At 34.2% G+C, this 14,754-nt stretch overlaps 1 pseudogene; it reads left to right on the forward strand.

Annotated features, from left to right (window-relative positions):
- Positions 1–7,013: 7,013 nt before the first annotated feature.
- Positions 7,014–7,950, forward strand: LOC140332677 (olfactory receptor 6B1-like; annotated as a pseudogene).
- The last annotated feature ends 6,804 nt before the right edge of the window (positions 7,951–14,754 follow it).

Below are 14,754 nucleotides of genomic sequence, written 5' to 3' on the forward strand. Positions count from 1 at the left end.
TATGCAAAACAAACTGTTTATTTTGCCAAAAGACAGCTTTTTTTGGTGTTAGCAATTTTGCTGCGTTTTATTTACTTATACTACAGAGAAAGCAGAAAGCTTCTCTTTAGCTACATGTAGTTGCTCATACAGGATTATTTAGCATAACTGCCGACAGGACTGTATTTATCAACATTGCAGTTGTTGGCCATTGCCCAGGGCAATATTTTGTTTTACAAAAGGCGGCACCATTCATAATTCAACAGGTGTAACAGAATCAACAGCATTTTAGGATGTATTGAATCCATTAGCTTTACATGTCAACCAGGCAACTAAGTGAGATATAAGCAATGGCTGCCTAGTAGTTCTTTTTGGCACAGTTGATCTTTAAAGCCCTGCGTGTAGTGATTGGGATCCTAGAGGTACTTCTGTTGGCTTCCAAGGGTTTTATGTATGTATTTATGTTTATATATATATATATATATATATATTACACAATATAGCTCATCTGCACACATGTACATGAATAATTAAAAACATAATAGACAGTTTATTAAACAATTACACAAAACTAATTGGTGATGCTAAGAGACATATAAAATAGGGTCTATGCTTTAGTAAAGTTAAGATTAATTAGTAAACTGCTTTAAAGTGTAATCACACCTTGCAACCATACTGGGTTCTGTAGTTTTACCTGGTGGGTCATCAGCAGTACAGGGTACAGATATTTGACACTTCCTATTTCTTCTTCATTTCTTCTTAAAATATTTTTTTTCATGGTGACTATTTGCATCCCAAGACAAATTTTAGTTCAATATTTTTGAACTAAAAGTATTTTATGCCTAATATAACAAGAAGATTGCAAGTTGACCAAAGGGGTCAACAACACCCGTGTGTCACTCAAGGGGTAAGAAATTTCCCCCAGAATGACGTCATGCTGCCAGAACCTGCCCAACGCTCCCATCGCAGGTCTGAGCCTCAACTCAGAGACACAACCCGCCACCGCTCTGAACCTGTGATCCTTACAGGAGACATGGTGCACGGCTCTAGCCGGGTGCCCTCTCAGTGGACATTTTACATATTTCCTAAATTAGGAACATGTGAAGTCTAGCTGTTAGCATATTTGTATAAACCTAATTATTAACTTATTTTTTATTAATTAATCTTTCTGCTAATTTAAAGCTGATAACTAAACATGGAGTTTTACAGTATTTGGGATGGCAGTAGTACACATTGTTTTTCCCCTAAATCTGATGACCTTGGAACCTTTGTTTGTGATACAAAAGAGAAATCCCTAAACATGCCCACTGCAAACTTCTTGTGTTTTAATATTTACAGAAAGCAAAATGTAGAAAAAATTTCAGTAATAACTTACTAACAGCTACATAGAAGAATACGAAGAGAGCTTTACACTGCACAGACTTCATGAAATTCACTCCCATCAACATTAACAGTTAACACAATGGTTCTGATGTTTCAAAACTTTCCGAGATGGGAGAAAATAGATAATCGTGAGAGAACCTGTGTTATCATTTGTCAACTAATAGCAATAGTTTAAAAAAATCTAATTTAGGTTTGATAGATCGAGGTTCTCCCATAATAGTCTTCTCCAGCGTTGAAGAGCTTTTATGGGCCCAATGTAAGACCAGAAAAATGCTGTTTTTCGAGGTATCCTTAGTTAGCCCAGTCTACACATTATTTACAAGCTTGGAACTACATATACCAGCACCATCTACTATTAGCTGCCTGTTTATATGTAAAGAGGACAAAGATTTGTAAACTGAGATTTTTTTGTCTCAGTTCTACTGAACAGACTTCAAACTGAGGCAAATTTGACTAACACTAATAAGATGTTTTTTGCCTTATTAACGTTTAATGTTTAGCAACCCCCAATCTGCCTTTTCATATATATCTGTAATCATTATCTTTACTTTTTTCACCTTCTCCCTCTCCAACTTCTCTATGGTGAGATCACCCAACCCAGGCCCTCCTCACACTATCTCTCTCTACCCGCCTTACACAGCAACTAACCACATACAAATTTACTACTCATATGCATTTGTAACTTCTTTTTCATGCAGTTTGTGAAAAGGATTCCCTCTTCCCTTGTCCCAGTTGCTGTTGTGTCTCTGAGCTAGTAACCCAATTTTTAGACTTTGGTTTTTGGTCCCTGTACATTCTCACCCATGACTTGTCCACTTTTATCCTTAGTTATGTCAACATTGCAATGTATTACCCTAGAAATTACTATTTAGCCAGGTTCAAAAGTCCCACACACCTTGCTGGACATGCCTTTGATAGAGTTTTCTTTAACTTTTACACCCCCACCCACCAAAATAACTTAGTTTTTCCACCTTTTTAAACACAACTTTAACTTGTCTACATCTTTACCTTCCTCACCCCTTTTCAGACATGGTTGGTTGCAGAGAGACCCTGCTAACCTAAACCACACTCTGTTGTCAGACTCCCTTTTCTTCACTCACTCCCACTCGGGCCAAGTTGCCTCTCAATATAAATACACCCCATCTTTGGTTCTGAATATGGTAGCGTCCGCCACCTTGAACTCCTCAAACACCACTTTCCCCTAACTATGGCATGCCGATCAAACAAGGATTAAGAAAAATCTGGCCTCAGTAATGACATTTAATGCTAAATTACATCACTTTAGCACTGAGAAAAATGACTTCTCTGCACTCATATTTTCTGAAGAATCCAACCCATGCTGCCCCTTTGCCACATTTGATTCCCTTCTCAAATTCTCTAACCATTTCTTTCACCAGTACCATTTCTGCCCCAAAATAGTCATAAATCAGATATCAACTCAACATAGACCATCCCCCATGCACCTGTAACTCCTCCGTCACTTCCTTCAGTCTTTTTAGTTTACACAAAATTATTTCTTTTCTCCCATTATCTGCTAGCACTGCTGTATCTCTACTTTTCATTAGTTTCCTTCTGTTCGGGACATTAGGTAATCTAAATTCAACTTGTATACATCTAAACTAATCATCTTCCCTTAAGTTTAAAACCTTTCCCCGCCATGTTCAATTACTGCAACATCCTTTTTTTGCTGGTATTCCACTAGTTAGATTTGTTGTCATGGGTTGGTAACATTAGTCAAAATATACTTTACTCAAAAAAATTGAGAAATCTATTATTGGTAAAGTTTATTTTTCATGTGCTCCTGAATTTATAAAGTAAGGATTTGCAATGTTATAGTCTAAAAATATTAAGTGTGGCTAAACAGAACCCAGAAGAATTTGCATTAAATCGTTTCTGAAAAACATTACTTTATTTTGTGTCTTTCTGACTTCCTGTGTCTACTTGACTCATAACTTTGTATCTGCAATGTGAGAACATCTAAGGCATTGCCACCTCTGTCTTGATGTCCACTGGGTTTGTGGTGATGTCATTACAATGATGTTCATAATTCTTCTTGATGGAGATTAAGTTGTCCATAAGACCTCCAGTACAAAGGTTTACCTGCTACTGAATTTTCTATTTTGTCTAATCTGAGCTTTCAATTTTTTCAACATTCCCACCTAACAGGCACCTCTACCATGAAAAGGAAAAGCAACACTACCAAGACTGTCTGATACAGACTGGAGGATACAGTGTAGAACAAGGCATTCAAAGTCAGTAACATCTGATTGCCTTTGTTGGGCACAGCTTACACAGTTCAGGTATTTTGTAGGTAAACATACAAATGTATGAAATTTGGTTATATACTACTTTTAAGTGCAAATTACTATATAGTGTTTTAACTACTCTGATAATTAATATTTCAAATACATGTGAAGCAGTCTTATTAATATATCATAATGTAACTACATGGCATCAAACGGAATAAGAAATAAAGGCTTTCTTTATCTGAAGAGTATTTCAAAGTTTTCCAGATAAAGTTTAACTTTGTACGAGACCGTTAGTACTTTGTGCTTCATTATCTATGTTGGTTTCCTGCCCAGCTAAGGGAACTTCTGAAACAAAAGATGTGAACTTCAAGCCAATCAAAGTACATTACTTACTAATATAATGGGAATACCCAGTTATTCATCTGAGACTGTTTGCTACACATAATCTATAAAAATATTGCTGGCAGTCAAGCCTGAGATACGTGGGGATATGTCCAATAGTTTGGATATTTTAAAATGATAAAGGTTATGTATTACTGCAAAAATGTATATTAACAGAAATGTATTTATTTGATTTGCAACAGATATATATAGCCAGTCAATACAAACATTATAAAAGTACATTGTACAAACTTGCAAGGAATACAAAAAAATAAATTTGATGATTATTCTGTAAATCTGAAGGTAAAGGAAATGCATAGTGTTATTCCTTTTTCATGTTTGTCTCCTATTTAGAAATATTTTATGTTCTTCATACTCTGTGACTACACCGAAAAAGAGGGCAAATCTCTGCATTGATAACACAGACAACAGTAAAACTTTACTTCAACCCTCTCCCATTCTTTCTACAAACTTGAAGAAACATTTCCTTGTCATTTACTTTTAAATATTCTATGGAGGAATATACTGTTTTTACATCTGTGTTATCAATAAAACCCTTAAAACTTTGACTGTTTTATAATTTAATAGATGGATAGTTTTAAACAGTCTATTTATTATTATTATTATTATTATGGATATAATTTCACTAATATTTGGCCAATCTTGGTAAACCATATTATATATAGTAAAACAATATTATTGTAATATTATATTGTTATTATAATACAATATAATAATACATTTTTAATTATATTTTTATTATTTAATGTTGGTCTCTGTTGGTCTGTCCTATCTGGGATGCAATATTTACAATTTTGTATACTTTTTTTTTTTTATAAAAACACATTCAGATATACCCCTAAAAGTATAGATGTTTAGAACACAGGTGTATTTCCTTTTTGTGTTGGGATACCAATCAAATTAACCACATTGCAAATGCATTGTATGTAAATGTATGATGCTTTACAGTAATGCGCCTTTGACACAGATCATAGGTGTGCATGGGCCCTAATGATAACCTTTAAATGTAATGTAATCTCACACACCAAAATCAGCATGTATGTGAGTTTGCAGAAATTAAAAAATGATGCTGACCATTTGTGGAGTGGCAAAAGTTACCATTTACAAGTATAGGTGAGGTGATTTATCCTATTTACAATATTTTTATGGAATGTTATAAAGTAAAATACAGCTATACCATAAAAGGTGACAAAGTGCAACTATAAAAAAAAGTGTAAATAATACAACATTTTACAAGGACTGCAACACGCCATAAATACCTTTTAAAGAAACCACAATTGAAGAGCACAAAGTTTAGCAACCTAATACAGAGAACATAACATGAGAAAAAGGGGGAGTTAAATTGTTCTGGAAACATACAAAAAGAGGGAAAATATCTAGGTGACTTCATTATATGTATTCTGTATTACAATGATGATATTCAGACGTGTGTTTGTCCATATGTTGGGTAAAACTGTAATCCTTTTTAATACATTGTTTTTTTCTCTCCCCATTTTAACTTTAGATTTTAGTATGAGGGAAGAAAAGTAAAATCAAGACATAAAAAAAAAATAATGCTGTATACTTCTTTGGCCATTAACATTGGAATATTTCAGTAGAGAAACTTCTTCATGAATCAGATATTAATATTAACAGCACACAAATTTTGAATTAAAATCTAAATTGGTACAAACCAGATCAGTCTGCTAAATATATAATAAATCAGTGTCAATGGCTACACATTTTGTAAAAAAAATGTAATCCAGAGAAAGAGAATGTGTAATAAAAGCACTAAATGGTACAATTAGATGTTAAACCCTTTTCTGTAACAAGTTACTCTAATACATGATAATGCATGGCAAACCGTATGAATGTTGCAGTTTATTGTAATTCATTCCTAGTTGGCTTGAATTTCGTTGGTTTTCAAATGCAGGGTCTCTTTTCTTATTTTATTTTATATTTTTACAACGTTGGATTTAAAATTTGATAGTGATTTTACTGCATTTAGCATCTACTATGATTTAAATTGTGCTGGACTAATCTATTTTACCTTTGTTCTAATCTATGTTTACTTTATGATCTTACACCCACAATAAATTAAGATATTCAGATACTTGTTCTGATTTTCAGGTTTAATTATAATGCAGAGCATGTAGTTTTACAAAACCAGTTTCTGTAAATATAATGTATAGAAGGGACAAGCTGCACACTGATGATCACAGCATACTTTTTTTTCTAGACATAATCTTTACCTAAATGTGCACATGGGAGCCCCCGCTGTATACCTTCCTGTTCTGTTGTGATTTCCCCACAATGAGGTGGAGGTAGTCCCCTGATTACATACGAGATAGGGACTGTAGGTTTGTTCTTAAGTTGAATTTGTATGTAAGTCGGAACAGGTACATTATTATAATTAATGTAATTAGGACAGATGTTTGTCTCAACATATTATTAGGCAGTGAGGTATCAGTTACTGTAAAAAATCCTCACTGTGAGTAAATCACAAACAAAGCAAAAAAAAAAAAACCTTTATGGAGCCTAGACATTTATTAACTTCTGGAGCAAGCTGTGCTTTGACATGCAAAAATAAACAGCTTCAGTTTGTCTTGCACATTAAAGAGTTACAAGAGCTTGTAGAAGAGCTCAGTATCAGCTGCGTTTAGCATAGGACTTCTTCTGCAAGTCATGCGAATGACCCCTCCATCAAGCCTCCATCCTGCACACATGTAAACAGGGAAGCCCCGTTCGTATCTAGAAGTCGTCCAAATGTTGGATGTCCTTAACCCGGGGACTACCTGTATCTATATAGATAAGTCTATGGCAGAGTTTCCATGTGCATGTTAATTGTCCGGCTTAAGAAAGTTTAAACTGTGATTCATAGTGCGGTATTATTATTTAACTGTGTTAAAGCTTACTTTTTAATCACTTTGGTTATTTTTAGAAACACAATTGTTTCTCATGTGTTAAATCTTGATGTAAGTTTAATTATATTTTGAAATGTTACAGGATGCATATCAAGCAATGGAGGAAAAAATAAACCTGACTATGGGAGTGTACAGCTTTTATCTCTTAGGTTTTCCAACAAGCAGACCTATACAGGTCTTATTATTCTTCATTTTCCTATTAGGCTATCTATTAACTACATTGGAAAACCTTCTAGTCATTGGTATTATTTGGACTAGTCCAAAGCTACGCAAGCCTATGTACTTTTTCCTGGGACAGCTGTCCTTCCTGGACGTCTGGTATGTTACTGTCACTGTGCCAAAACTACTTACTATATTTCTACTAAAAGACCAATCAATTTCATTTACAGCATGCATGTCACAGCTCTACTTCTTCCTATCCTTGGGCTGCACTGAATTTTTCTATTCTATTGACTGTAATGGCCTTTGACCGCTATGTGGCCATCTGCAGGCCCTTACATTACATTAACATAATGAACTGGAACTTTTGTTTCCTACTAGCATTAATTTCCTGGATTGGTGGCTTTACTATTTCCCTAATTAAAGTTTACTACATCTCCAGTCTTACATTTTGTTATTCAGGTGTTGTAAACCACTTTTACTGTGACATCTCACCAATACTTAACCTGGCTTGTGCAGATATGAGGACTGCAGAGTTTGTAGACTTTATTCTTGCTCTTCTTATACTTCTTGTTCCTCTGCTGCTGACTGTTATCTCCTACTTTTTTATTTTGTTCACTATTTTAGCCATCCCAACATCAAGTGGGCGCCAGAAAGCCTTTTCTACCTGTGCCTCTCATTTACTTGTGGTTGTTATATTTTATTCAACTACAATGTTCATGTATGCTAGGCCGAGCAGAGCACAATCACTGAGTTACAACAAGGTGGTATCAGTTATGTACACAATCATAACACCATTACTCAACCCTATCATTTACTGTTTGAGGAATAGAGAAGTAAAGGAAACTATATGGAAGCTTGCCTTGAAAATATGAAGTGGTAGCTTAATCTGAGGTCTATACTAAAAAAAACTAACAAAGATTAGGCAATGACAACAAAAAGATGCCCTGAACCCTTTAATTATAAAGCGCTTAATCATAACTTTTTTATAATAGGAGTTTAGTAAATAAAACAAGGCATATGGTCTTCAACATCTTTGTTTTTCCTATGGATTTTGCAATTATCATAATGTGGAGGGGCTGTGAAAGAGTTCCAGCCAGCACCTGATATGTTAAAGACTGGAGACTATGATAGACTATCATAGATAAACCTGAGTGATCCTGCAAATCTGGAATAGAACTGGTCCAGGATTGAAAACATTTGCCAACCTATGACAGTTTAGTTTCTCAAGTCTTGGAAAGCTTTAAAAAATCAGTCCCATATTTAGATGTTGGTTATTAAAATTATAATTATTATTTATAACTGGCAAGAACTTTATTACCATTCTGATAATCATAGACATGCAAATTCAAATGATCCAGATTAATTTATAAGTCATTTGTTGAAAATATATGGTATATAGTATAACTGTATACACTGCATTAATCTATTTTTAGTAGTGACTATAGCAAGTATCCTATTATTTTATTGTGGGAGCTACCTTACTTTACCACCATTCTGACATATAGCTAAAAAATCTTACAATAAATATTATAGGCTGCACTTTTAAAATATTGGTATTGCAGAAGGCACATTTAAAAGAAAAAACAGTGATGTGCTTTTCATTTGCATTTAGCAGTTCACTGTTTTGGGATTCAAAGCTCAGCAGAGCATTATTAAAAAAAATGAATGTGAAAATAAATGAATATGTAAAAAATAAACTTCTAAATTGTAAGCTCTTCAAGTCGGGGCCCTCTCCTCCTCCTGTGCTACTATTTTATCTGCCTGTCATTTACAATACCTATTTAATGTACGTACAGCGCTGCATAATATGCTGACGCTATATAAATCCTGTTTATTAATAATAATAATATTCATAATAATAAGCCCAAGTCACCTTAATGCTTTAAAGTCATTTGACCAGTCTCCTACCGATCACTGAGTTCTATTTTATGCATTTAGCATAACAGAGAGAGAACATCATGGCATACTTTAATATAAACTTAAAAAAAAAAATCTTTTCGGGATTACTGCTAATTACAGGTAAAATCCACCCCGAGTCACACTCGGGATAACCGCTGGGGGGGGGGGGGGGTTGTTACACAGTGAATAAACAGTAAATCTGACATTCCCTGGTGAACAATCTTTCAGGTCCATCCCGTGTTCCAATTAATTACCAGTAATTGATTGTCTACCAAACTAATATTAGTTTTTTTTACATATAATTTGTATATATATATATAATTTGGGTCTGATCTATCAAGCAAGTGTGAGTAAACTCGCTGCGCATATATATATACGCGCTGATATACGAGGTGTATTTCCACGAGTCGGAGCCGAGTGCTAGAATACCCGCCTTCACTTTCTAGCCAGATTCCTGCCTTGAGAAATGATACAAAAATCCACCAAATCAAAAATACACCAATTAAGGCGATCAGTTTGCAGCTGCACGATTCAGGAGAATCTGTTAAGCTCTGTCAATGGTAAGGTCATAGCTGTGCGGATCTACAGTCCATTACAGGTCAATTTGAATCTTTAATGGTTCATCTTCTTTTGGGTAAGTGCTATATATACACTTCTTTTTACATTACATTTTTATGTTACATTATATTCATTCACAAAATTGAATAATTTATTGTTACATTTGTTGCACTTTTTTATTTGCTTGCAACACTGCAAACTAATTTAGATCAAGCTGTATATATACTAATTAGCACTTTATAATACGTCATCACACAGTAGTATGAATGTAAAAAAAATGTCACCAAGCATTTGTGATCTGATTCAAATTTCATTCCAGTTTGGCCTTATAGAAATCAAATATTTGAAAAAAGGATTGTTGCCAAAGATGTTATATTACATGTATCAAGGAACATTTAGTGATTTCACTTGTGTGTGTGTGTGTATGTCAAAATACATTTAAATGCATAAAAATACATATGCATTTTCATTATTACTATTTTAACTGGACTGATTTGTGGTTTGTTTGGAGGGGGAGGGGGGGGGGCACAATATCAAACCACATTGATTGACAAGCTCACAAGCAGGGTCAGGCACTCTTAGAAACGAACAGATGTTCTGTTGTTGCTCAACTTCATTTTGCTCATTAAATACTGGATTCTAAACCTTCCAGGGACAAATGCACTTTTGCCAAACATATGTCCTTGCTTTTCCAGCCTTTCAGGGTGTTTATGCAGGTTTGAATGGCATTTTAGATATTGGCCCACCATATATTGACTTACTCGCCTCAGCTTGGTAGTGGAAGCACATAAAGGTGGATTCCTTCTATAACCAGAAGCAATATCCTTTATGAATGTTGCTTGTAGCCAAGCACATGTTATCAGAAATCGTGGTAAGAAATAGGCAATCTTTTCAATTTAAAACATGTTAAGCAATATGCCCAAGGAAATCCTCTTTGCCTATTTCTTCCTATAGAATCTCTTTTATATGTATATGTACACACATAAATGCATACATATACATACATACATTAGTGCACATGAAGCAAAACAAACAATATACACATAAAAAGAAAAACTTACCTGAATGAGGATCCTTCTGTGGAAAACTGGCACATTTTTCAACTGATAGAACAAGGTTCATAGCGGTTACGCCTTGGCGCTTAATAATGTGCATCACACTCCTAAGGTTTGGCACACAACTATGCGCATCAAACAACTGAGTTTTAATTAGCCAATTGTGCTGTTTTTAGCCAGTCAAACAAATCATAGAAGGGAACCGCTTAAAAACAAGCGTAATTGACTTTTTAAATTGAAGGTCCTGGGAAATTGTAAAGGAGATCACACAAAAACCAACACCCAAAAAACAAACCACGCATTTTTTAAAAACACTTTATTTGAAATAAACCCATTTGCTAAAAGGTAGCGTTAAAATATAGAGACCACACAGACACCACTAAATTTACATGGCAAAATAAAACAAAAAACAAAAAAACATGTAAAACCCACACTTCCATATAAAGACAAATTAGTTAAAATGGCCCAACAAATATTGCATTGCAAAAATACTTACTAACCAATATGCAATTATGACGACCCTATCAAGGGTGGAAAACATTTAAAGGTGGTAATAAAGACATATTATTGAAATGAAAAAATATGTCTACAGACACAATAACATAGCATTACAATTGACTTCTTAGTTGCAAAATGGACATTGAAACATTAAAATTTTAAAAACAAAACCAGCTATTGTGCTAAATGGTAAGCAAAGTATCAAATGTAGCAACATAGTAGAACACATCAAACAACCCCCCTCCACCCCCCAAGACAAAAAACAGACAAAGGAAAAAGCTTGTCAGACAACCCCCTTTATATATGCTGACAGGTATTTGCGTGTAATTAGGACATACACAGTCTATGTAATTTGGCTGTTTGTTTTTTGACAGTTTGACATTCCATAATCATTTATTGATATGATCCTTTACATTTGTACACTATTGAACACTTATCTAATAAATAATAAATTAAAACAAAGTAGGCTTTAATGTTCAATTCATCTATTAAATGTGTGTGTTTAGTGTAACTTTTAACATTTTTGATTATTATATTTTATATTATTATATTTTTTGATCTATATATATATATATATATATATTGTAGGAGTTAGCTTGACAAATGGTAGGCAACTATCAGGACTGGATGCCACATCAGGGTTTTATTGAAAAGAAACAGCAACAAAAATTATCCCAACAGGATGGCTTAACTTCAGCCAGTTAAAGATCCAAGACATAAAGACTTATCTTCAGCTGTCCTGTGTGCTACAACAGTCCATTTCCAAAAAAAGGCAGAAAAAACTTTGTCTGTAGAGTCTTGTCTCTGTCTCTCTCTCCCTCCCTCTTTCTCAGGAACACTGTGGAGAGGAAGGTTCTTAAGCCTTCTCCATTAGAATCTTTTCCTCCCTCTGCTCCCTGGCAGCCATTCCCTTTTTACTCCCTCTGGGAGCTGCACCTGGACTCTTCTCCAGCAGTGGGGAAATCCCCGGATGGCCTGCTAGAACAGCCACACTGAAATCCCTGGACTTTTTAGCATTGAGATCAGCAACCTGTATGGTACATATCTGCCCTCTAGTACCTTTCCTGCTGGTTGCCTACAATATATATATATATTTATTTATTTATAGAAGCAAAGAAGAACTTTGATGATCTAGTCTGCTGGCAAAAGCGGGGTCTCACCTGTCTGAACTCGCTAGTATTTATCACCAGGCGGATCCTACAGTCGGGCATTGTAAGCGTTTAGGTAGGCACCTATGTAAACAGCTGAAATCAGTTAACTCTTTCCGAACCTGAAAATATTAGGTCATTAAACAATATGCCTATTTCTTAGCTAATATATATGTTTTAAACATTTGAACACCACAAACATTTTTATTTAAAGCTAAGTGAAAGATGTGTGCCATTTGAAAGAATGACTTTTTAGGGGAACAGTGATGTTTTGGCGTCCGATTCCGTAACGCGATTACGCGCACTTTTGATTTGGCTTGATGAATCAGGCTCCCCGTATTCAATTTAAACATGCCCCTAAAACATAAACATGCATAGTAGCGCGCCTCTTACAGCGGAGCCCTCGGACCGCGCTGTGCTGTGCACATCCGCAGAAATGCTGAGAACATGTGCATCACTGCACACGTTCGCAGGGATGCTGGAGATGCCAGATCCCTGTGCCAGAGCAGGGAGACGCGCTGCTAGCAGAGTAGCTGTGGCCTTGCCACTCTGCCTGCTGCGGCGGTCCCCCCTACACTGCCCGCGATCCCTGGGATCAACGAGGATGACGTGGGATCGCCGGCGGGGTAAATACCTCACAGTTATGGTCCAGGATTCAAAACATTTGTTAGAAAATAGTAAATGACATTGAAGAAATCCAATTCAGGTTTGCTTGATCACCCAGCTTCACTGATGAAAGTGTATCCTCTCCAGCCTTGGAGAGCGTTGCAAAATCAGGCTCAATGTGTTCATGCAATAATGACATAAGAATAGATGTATACCCTAGCTATATGACATTGAGTTTGCTAAATCATGATATCTCATAAAAAACTGTCATTTTTTAATTAAAAAATATTTTTTTTTACAAAATAAAGAATAGCTGTACTCTCTGAAACTACACACAACCTTTATTACACCTTCTGCAATTTATATTGACCACAGCTGCACTTTGAAATTCCTTTTATTTAATAAATTTTATTTTTATTATAAAATATTATTTTTATTCAAATAATTTAATTTGTAATTTATTTTTTATATTATTTTGAGTTTTAAAGCTTGTTACAATTTTTTGACAACTGGCCAGAATTGTATCCCACAAGGCTAGAGACAAACTTCAACAAAATAACTTGCAGCCAATAACCAACAACCTAAAACCTGCCAGATTGGGAAGAGAGAGAATAAATAGATGTATAATTAATTTTAATGTAATTTATTATGCCTTATATCACTGTCATGACACTGCAAGTAAAACAATCCTTTCTCTTTATGTAGAAAATATATTATAAATATAACTAAAACATTAACATTATTTTATGATATTTAGTGTTTGCTGAGACAGAATATGTGATTAGTTCATGTATATGTTTATTATTTTTGAAAATCTCCTATACTGGAAACAAGGTAATTTAAAACCATTCATTATGGGTTACTGTGTTTGGGTAAAACTAAGATATTACAGTTCTGAAAAATCTCCTATAATATACTTTTTTGTAGTTTATGCATATTTCATAATTTTTGAGCAATTACTTTTTAATCTCTAATAATGTTTTGAGTGTTATCTCAGTTTTAAGTCTTTAAACATGTGTTTTAATATGAACTACACGCAAATATCTTAATAAAAAAGAACTAAGCAGAATAGTCTTTGGACTTTTATACTATTTATTGGATATTGATCATTGATTATTATTTTCTGTGTCACACAGCTAAAACAGAGGTAAAGGGAGGTAACAGCCATGTAATTGATTTCAGGAATACAAAATACATTTAGTGTGTTTATAAAATAAGTTTTAAAATTATTGTATAGTTGCATTTTATTTATCTTCAGAATCAACAGAATTGCTGATTTTTGCTCATAATAGACCAGGCTTCTTGAGATGATTCAGTTTATTCAGTCTTAAGTTGATTAAAAGTTACATGATAAGAACCATCCACCACATTGAACTAATGTTGTAAAAAAAACACTGTTAATATATTATATATTAAAATATATAATATATAAAATTATAATATATTATAATTAAAATAAAAACAATAACAATCACATAAAAAATCAATAATAAAAAAAATTACGGGGGATGGTTATTGTTTTTTAATCATCGTTAAACATTAGTTTTACAAAAACTAAGATGACAGTCACCTGATTCACTTTAAGACAATATTAATGCATATGGGCACCTTAAGCCAACAGTACTCTGAGTAAAAAATATAAGACAGGTTGTGGCTGTATTTTTTAGGCACTGGGATTGTCTGCAGTGTGTGTTGTGGCTCCCCCCTCCTACATCACTTAATAACCTAAATTCTTGTGTGTTCATGGCCAAAATGTGATATGTATAGGAAGATTTACCTTTTGTGCAAATATGTTTTCATGAATATTCTTTTGTGTTGTGCGTAAATGTGTAATTTTTCACAATGCTGTACCCTAATAATTTAGTTAATCAATGAATTTTTGACATTTCAATCTCAGAATAACTGTTGGATA

This window comes from Pyxicephalus adspersus, chromosome 6 (genome assembly GCF_032062135.1).
Source record: "Pyxicephalus adspersus chromosome 6, UCB_Pads_2.0, whole genome shotgun sequence".
Classification (NCBI taxonomy): Eukaryota; Metazoa; Chordata; class Amphibia; order Anura; family Pyxicephalidae; genus Pyxicephalus; species Pyxicephalus adspersus.